Source organism: Hylobates moloch, unplaced genomic scaffold, assembly GCF_009828535.3.
Source record: "Hylobates moloch isolate HMO894 unplaced genomic scaffold, HMol_V3 SCAFFOLD_5, whole genome shotgun sequence".
In the NCBI taxonomy this organism is placed as follows: Eukaryota; Metazoa; Chordata; class Mammalia; order Primates; family Hylobatidae; genus Hylobates; species Hylobates moloch.
The window spans coordinates 24,361,508-24,369,197 of NW_026652280.1; the positions used below are offsets into that span (position 1 = coordinate 24,361,508).

Here is a 7,690-nt window from a genome sequence, read left to right on the forward strand (position 1 = left end):
AAAAAGCATACTTCCTCTGTTACAAATATATTAATGAATTTTTTCTCTCTTTTTTCCTTTCTCAGGTCCAAGTTGCCACATTGCTTCATTAAAACAAGAGACCACTTCCTTAACAGCTGTATTATCTTAAACCCACATAAACACTTCTCCTTAACCCCCTTTTTTGTAATATAAGACAAGTCTGAGTAGTTATGAATCGCAGACGCAAGAGGTTTCAGCATTCCCAATTATCAAAAAACAGAAAAACAAAAAAAAGAAAGAAAAAAGTGCAACTTGAGGGACGACTTTCTTTAACATATCATTCAGAATGTGCAAAGCAGTATGTACAGGCTGAGACACAGCCCAGAGACTGAACGGCAATCTTTCCACACTGTGGAACAATGCATTTGTGCCTAAACTTCTTTTGGAAAAAAAAAATATAATTAATTTGTAAGTCTGAAAAAAAATATTTAATTTAAAAAAAATTGTAAACTTGCAATAATGAAAAAGTGTACTTCTGAAGAAAACTACATGAACGTTTTTGTTGGTATTCAAGTCAGCTAGTGTTTATAATTACTGGATATTGAATTAGGGGAAGCTCAGCTGCCCTAGTAACAAAACCAGCAAACGTCCTGATGACAACGAAGTGATGACATTAGCCATTCCTTAGGGTAGGAGGAACAGATGGATCTTATAGACCTATGACAAATATATATATAAATATATATATAAATATATATTAAAAATTTAGTGACTATGGTAAGCTTTTGTTCATTTGTTTCAGACTTTTTTCTCCTGTAAAAAAATAGTACTGATTAACTTTTTTAAAGAAAGATTTTACTGTAAATATGGATTTTTTTTTTTTTTGGTCTTATTTCTGTCCCTTTCCCTGGTTTGTTATCGTAACCTGTAGTGCCAACTCTGCTTCCAGAGGGGTAGTGCAGGATGAAATGCTGACCCTGATGTTGCTTCTCATTCATAAATAAGTAGAAAGTTGTTTCTCCAGTCTTTTGGGAACACAGGACTTAAAAGTCACATCATGTGTAGATATTACAAGCAGCATTACCAAGACATGGCAAAAAGAGTTTGTCTGAATTGTAATGTTGCGTTTGTGACCCTATTCTGGGATTTTCAGAGGTACAAGGTTAGAATGCTACAATGTTACCACTGTGCCTTCCAATGTTTATATCATCGGAAACATAACATAATCAAAGTGGCTGTGATTTAACAAAATGATTAAAGTGTTACCTACCTGTGTAGCCGAAGTAGTGTGCAGTGAGGCGTTTCTGAATACATGGTCAGATTTTTGGAAAAAAACAAAAACAAAAAAAACAAGTAAAGTTCAAAAACCGTCAAATGAGAAAATTGCAAGTAGTGTGACAGAGCTGATTGATTTTTTTGCTTTCTTGATTTTTTTTTTCGAAATGGGTTTACTAAAATGTAGATGACTTAACTGCCTCCTCCTTCGTCTGAAAAATGCCAATATTCAATCATCATGCAGCATTATAACAAGCCTTATAAGTCCTAAAGCATTAAGTTGCACTTTTTTGAGGAGGGGTAGTGCAGTATTTCTCTGGCCAGTATGAATGAAGTTTATACTTACCATATTTGATAGAAACATAGATCAAGCTATGGCACAGCGACTCATCAGATAGCTAGCTTTGACGTCTGGGCACAATTGAACCAACTTCCATCGTGAATCTTTATAATGATTGACTTTGGTGTATAGTGCAGTAAACAAATAGTGCTCCTAGTTAAGTATTTGTCAGCATCCTTTTGTCTCTAACTCGTTTCTATTTTTACAGCCACACAATTCTTGGCATGTATTAAGAAAAAAAAATCCCTGTTCAAGTAGTTTTTCCACCTATCAGCACTGAGTAAATGCCATAAATCCATTGAAATGGTCTAAATGTTCCATCTGTTCTCCTGTTTTGCCAGTTATATAGTAATGAAATACATTTGTAAATTTTATGCAACAAATGGCAAACGTATCATTATTTTGAAATTGTGTATGTAAAAGTTATATTTTTACATGTAGACTCTTGTTATTATGTGTTTTAATACATTGTATCAGTTTTTGTTTTTTTTTAAAAAACTGTGTGGTTTAAAAAGAAGTCTCATTTAAATGAAATAGCTACAAGAATCAGAATTTTATGTTCATTTCTGAAAATGTAAGAACAAATAAGATAGTTACCACGTGGTCATCTTACAAACCCATAAACATTTTGATTAGCTGTGTGTGTGTTGAAAAACTGTAAATATGTTCAGTAGCGATAAAACTAAAATAACTTTGATTTGTTGATAAGTTCCTAAAATGTGGAGGTGGATTAAAACCTTAGGAGAATAGCAGAAATCAAACTTCATGAAAAGTTATTTTGGGGCTTTCCTGTGAAATGTATGAACAAAGAGGCTCAGAGAAGGGCATGGAAGACAATAATGTATACTCTCTCCTCCTCCCTGAATAATGAAAACCATGTGTACTTGTTCCCTCCGTATGTTAAAGATTTCCTTTTAGTGGTACATTCTGCACTCATTTTGTATAGTCTACCAAGGCGGGTATCCCTAGGAACAATATTATATAGGAAGCAGGTATACTCTGATCACATTCAGGATAAGTGTACAGAAGAAAATACGGTGTTTACTCTTTAGGGAACTGGAAACACTCCCTGCATTGATGTACATTTTAAGAATGGCACTTTTGATACATGTTATCATAAAGGTGCTTAATAGAGCTGAATTAAAGTTTTTCAAATCTGTAAACAAAAGCAAAAAAGTAAATTGTAGTCATTTGATTATTTTTTAAATTGGTGCTTTATATTTTGTTCTCAGAGTAAAAGCTGCAATTTATTGTTCACCAGCTTTGATGTATTCATTACTCAGTAATGCAATACCTCTATTGTTGAATTCCCTTTGGAAATAAGTGAAAATTCTAACGGCCACTGAAAGCTGCTCGCTAGGTTTTGCTTGGTGGAGAAACATAATCTGCAACTATCCATATTAATTGGGTTGTATCCCCATTAAAAAAGAAAAAAGGGAATGTGGCCTTTTTAGTGTGTTTTTTATTGTTGTTGTTTTGTAACTATCAAACCCAGGTAAGATATTGGTATCCTGCACTGGATTTTCAAATGAAATTCAGCGGAAGACAGTTAAGATTAAAGTACTATACAAAAATTTCAAAAGGGTCCATACTACACTATCTATATGACGACACTTGGGCTGGGGATCTCTTTCAGAAACTCGGACTTTAAAAGCAACTTGGAACAGTTGATCCACCTCCACATTCAAGTAATTTATGAATATGCAGAATAGGGATCTGTTCATCTAGAATTTTTACCGTTTGTCTTCTGTGTAGCTGCAAGGAACACTAATGTTTATACAACTGTCAGTCCACCCAGTGGTGCAACTGGTTCTGATTCAGTCTTCCGATTCCTTTTTATTTTTCACTTTTTCCTATTTCTGAATTTTTTTTTTTATTTGTGATCTTGATTTTGATGAGGGGTTGGGGAGTGGGGAGGGAGTCGAACCAAGACTTGGAGTTAAGAGGATTTTCATCTTTTGCATCCAACAGGCAGAATATGATCTGTGTCCAAAAGTGAACTTGAGTCAGGAATGAATCAATTTCAGCATAAACAAGCACAAAAATTTAGTCTGCTGGCTGACTGGAAGCAAAAAAGTCAAGATGGAATATGATGAATTCCAACACAATGGGGCACCAAGGCCTTTAGGCCTCTCTTTTTATTTTGCTTTGGTTTTGTTTGTTTTTCTTTAGAGACATGCTCTTTCTCATGGGACTTGAAGTGGACTCATCTTTGTGCAGTGCTGGTTTTGCCATACTCATTTCAAGTATTATAGACATATGTAATGGTGAAAATATATGAACTGTGGCCTTTTTCATTCTTGTTACTTGTGATGCAATTAAGTGAAGATAAGAAAAAAAAAAAAGCAGAGATTTACCATGTATCAGTGCCTGGCTTTTTGTTATAAAGCTTTGTTTGTCTAGTGCTCTTTTGCTATAAAATAGACTGTAGTACACCCTAGTAGGAAAAAAAAAACTAAATTTAAAAATAAAAAATATATTTGGCTTATTTTTCGCAGGAGCAATCCTTTTATACCATGAATATTACAAAAAAAAAATTGTCAGATTCTGAATATTTCTTCTTTGTAGATTTTTGGAATCATTATGAGTAAAAGTTTGTTACTTTATTTTACTATTTAAAAGATGTTATTTTACCATGTGTTACCAAGATGAAACTGTATGGGTAGCTTTTTTGTTTGTTTTTTGTTTTGTTTTTGTTTTTGTTTTTGTTTTAGTTGTAGGTCGCAGCGGGGAAATTTTTTGCGACTGTACACATAGCTGCAGCATTAAAAACTTAAAAAAATTGTTAAAAAAAGAAAAAAAGGGAAAACATTTCAAAAAAAAAGATAAACAGTTACACCTTGTTTTCAATGTGTGGCTGAGTGCCTCGATTTTTTCATGTTTTTGGTGTATTTCTGATTTGTAGAAGTGTCCAAACAGGTTGTGTGCTGGAGTTCCTTCAAGACAAAAACAAACCCAGCTTGGTCAAGGCCATTACCTGTTTCCCATCTGTAGTTATTCGATGAAGTCATGTACATGACCGTTCTGTAGCAATAAATGTGCCATTTTTATAAACTGTTTCTGACACTTGTTTCATTTCATTTTGCATTGTCCATATAGCTATGATTCTCTTCTGTAAGTAAAACGCATCTATATTTCATTTTCCACGTGTTGGAGGTATTGACAGCTTAACAAACAAAACATACAAAAAAATCACAAAAACAAATTGAAACGCAAAGCACATGGTTGATCAAGGAAGAGATGCCCTTAATGAAAATGGAACGGGATGCATGCAAAACAAAAAGAAAACTGTCTAGAGGATTAACTAATTGAAGGAATATAATTAATGTGCGTGTAACACTGAAGCTATGCATTTGAAGAGCTCTGAACTGCACCAATGTTTTCGGTTGTGCTGCAGGTTGCTAAGTCAAGCCAGCCTTAACCTTTTGCACCAGTTGGTCGGCTGTTTGGCAGAACATTCTCAGCTAGATCTTTTCAGTCAAAAATCTAAGATGATTTATTTTGTATCACTTTGTTAAAAGCTGGATATTGTTAACTACAGTTAATATTAACACTGTATTTATACTTTCTCAAACTACACCCGCCCCACCACTTCTGGTTGCCTCTGTTGACTATTAATCCAGATGTAAACAACCAGATTTTTTTTCTAACTTGTACAAACTGACGTGTGTCAACTATTATGGAAGGAAAAAAATGTACAGATTAAAATTATTCAGTGTTATGTACTGTAAGTTAATATTTTTGTAGAATGGACATCAATCTACTTTGCAAAATTTGGAGGCTATTTCAACATTGCACTGTAGAAATGTAAAGTAATGTATGCAATGTAAAGGAAAGCCCGCGGTAGCTGAGCACTTCATAACAGAATGTTCTAATCAAGTACGTGGTATTTGGGGATGTCTCCAATATTGCTCTTGTATTCTTTCTAATTGGGTTTAGTGACTAGTTGAAGGAAAATGTTATGACGCCATTTGGTTCACATGTGAAGTGCCCTCCATAGCCGAATGTTGGGATTTTTTTTTTTTTTTTTCGTTTTTGGTTGGACTGTTTGCAGATATTTAAATTTTATGAAATTTCCAAAGATTTTGGTTGATAACCCCCTTTTACCTTCTAAATGATTTGAGATGTTCTTATGTTCTTACTGTGTGTTTTAAATATATATAAAAGAGCCACAAGCATTTAGTCTTTTAGTATTATATTTGATCATATAACTACTACTGAAAAGGGCGGGGAGGGGGAATGTGCCTGGGCACCCCTACAGTATCTTGTGTAGTGTCTATTAGCATTGTTCTCTTTTAGAGGACCACATTAAAAGGTACATTAATCTTAGATTTTGGTTCATTTTCAAAGGGAAGTTAAATTGCTGGAGAACCTAAGTATTATCCAGAAGTTAAGATCACAGTAATTTTAGAAATGAAGAAGGGAGGAGTATCCAAAGGGGCTGAAATAGGGAATTATTTTTAGCCTCATAATTCGGTCCATTCATCTGAAACCAAGTAAATTTATATTCTTGGCTTCGTTTGTAGAGCACCTTTCTCTTGAGGAACAGCCCAAGAAATTTCATGTGTAAGCCCCTTTAAGGGAGACATTGAAATCAACAGAAGGAACTGGTGTGCTGCATATATTCAAATCACACCAGGATCGCACATTTAAATTGCACTTGGGACGCTTCATGCTCTGCCAGCCAGAAGATCTCTTGTTCCATAGGCATTCTCATTCAAATGGGTTACAAGTCCACATTCTCACTGGTCACAGCCTGTGTTATAAAGAAACACGGCCAGTCTTTAAAGAAGGGCAAGAGGAGTCAGAGTCACTTTGGTATTCTTGAGAGATCATTTAAATCGATAAGGTTTGATGAACAAAAGTGCCTCAAGTGAAAATCCACGTTCTCAGGAAAGGAAGACAATGCCACAGCTATGAGAAAGCAATAGTTATAAGCCAATGTGCACTGAGGTGCAGCCCTCAGAGTTGCTGGGTGTTGTGGGGTCAAAAAGTGAAATCAACCAGGCAGCCTGTATCTGGGTATTTGGAGTGTTAGACATTAAGATTACTGAATCTGTACCTAAATATAACAAGTATAGTTTAGGCTTTTTGCTATGGAGTGGTGTGTATGTAAAAGTGTTTCTTGCCATTTTCGAGTTTTGGACACTTTGAAGATGAATGAAACCACTCCATAGAGGAGGGAAAAAGGATATATGTATGAAACGTCACATTCAACTTTTTTTTTTTTTTTTTTTAAAGGCATAGGTTCTCCATCTGTCAGCCAGGCTGAAGTGCAGTGGCTACAATCTTACCAATGCAGCTTCAGCCTCCTGGGCTCAGTGATCCTCCTGTCTCAGCCTCCTGAGTAGCTGGGACTACAAGCATGTGCCAGCATGCCCAGCAAATTTTTGTAAATTTTTCCTACAGACAGGGTCTTGCTCTTTTGCCTGAGCTAGTCTTGAACTCCTGAACTCCAGTGACCCTCCCAACTTGGCCTCCCAAAGTGCTGGGATTATAGGTATGAGCCACGGTGACTGGCCTTGACAAATCTCTCTAGCATTTAGGCATGGATACTTGTTCATGGGTCAAGTTAAGAAAATCTGGTGTAAGATACCAAAATCTTCAATACTTGAGAAAGGAAAAAACAATCCTATTTACCTTGATTGAAATGGTTGAGCCTAACCAGAACTGGGCTGGTGTCTGGCTTTTAAAGAAAGACCCTTTGTGTAACAGAAAATAATACTGTTCCTATTAACATCTGTTACACTATATTTAGAAGTCAAATGGCTTTAGCATTGGCATGAACATTCTTCTAAGAGGAAGCTGAAACTTGCCAAGTGCAAAGTGAAAATGCTCATGCAGAATCAGACTTGCTGTTTTGAGGTTTTTGACCATAACCAGCCCACGAGTGAGGAAGTCTTTTGTTTTTGAGCAAAAAAATAACAAAGTTTTGGAAAATAGGAAAACTTGATTTTTGTAAGGAATTAGTTTATTTTACATATCTTTATTTGTGACTCTCAATGAGATCATTTCAAAGATGGGCAAATGAAGGCAAAGCGATGTGCTCAAGTTCTTGGGGCTGAAACAAGTAGCCAGTATCCTGATTTTGAGCCCAGGGTCACTGCACTGACC

The 7,690-nt window shown here is 35.4% G+C and overlaps 1 protein-coding gene across 27 annotated transcripts in view; it reads left to right on the top strand.

Annotated features, from left to right (window-relative positions):
* TCF4 (transcription factor 4) overlaps positions 1-4,630 on the top strand; it is a 381,116-nt gene extending 376,486 nt beyond the window's left edge. For all 27 annotated transcript variants that reach the window (XM_058438310.1, XM_032152230.2, XM_032152235.2 and 24 more), the window contains one exon: positions 66-4,630. The gene's annotated coding sequence lies outside the window, so the exon portion shown is untranslated. The remainder of the gene's footprint in view (positions 1-65) is intronic.
* The last annotated feature ends 3,060 nt before the right edge of the window (positions 4,631-7,690 follow it).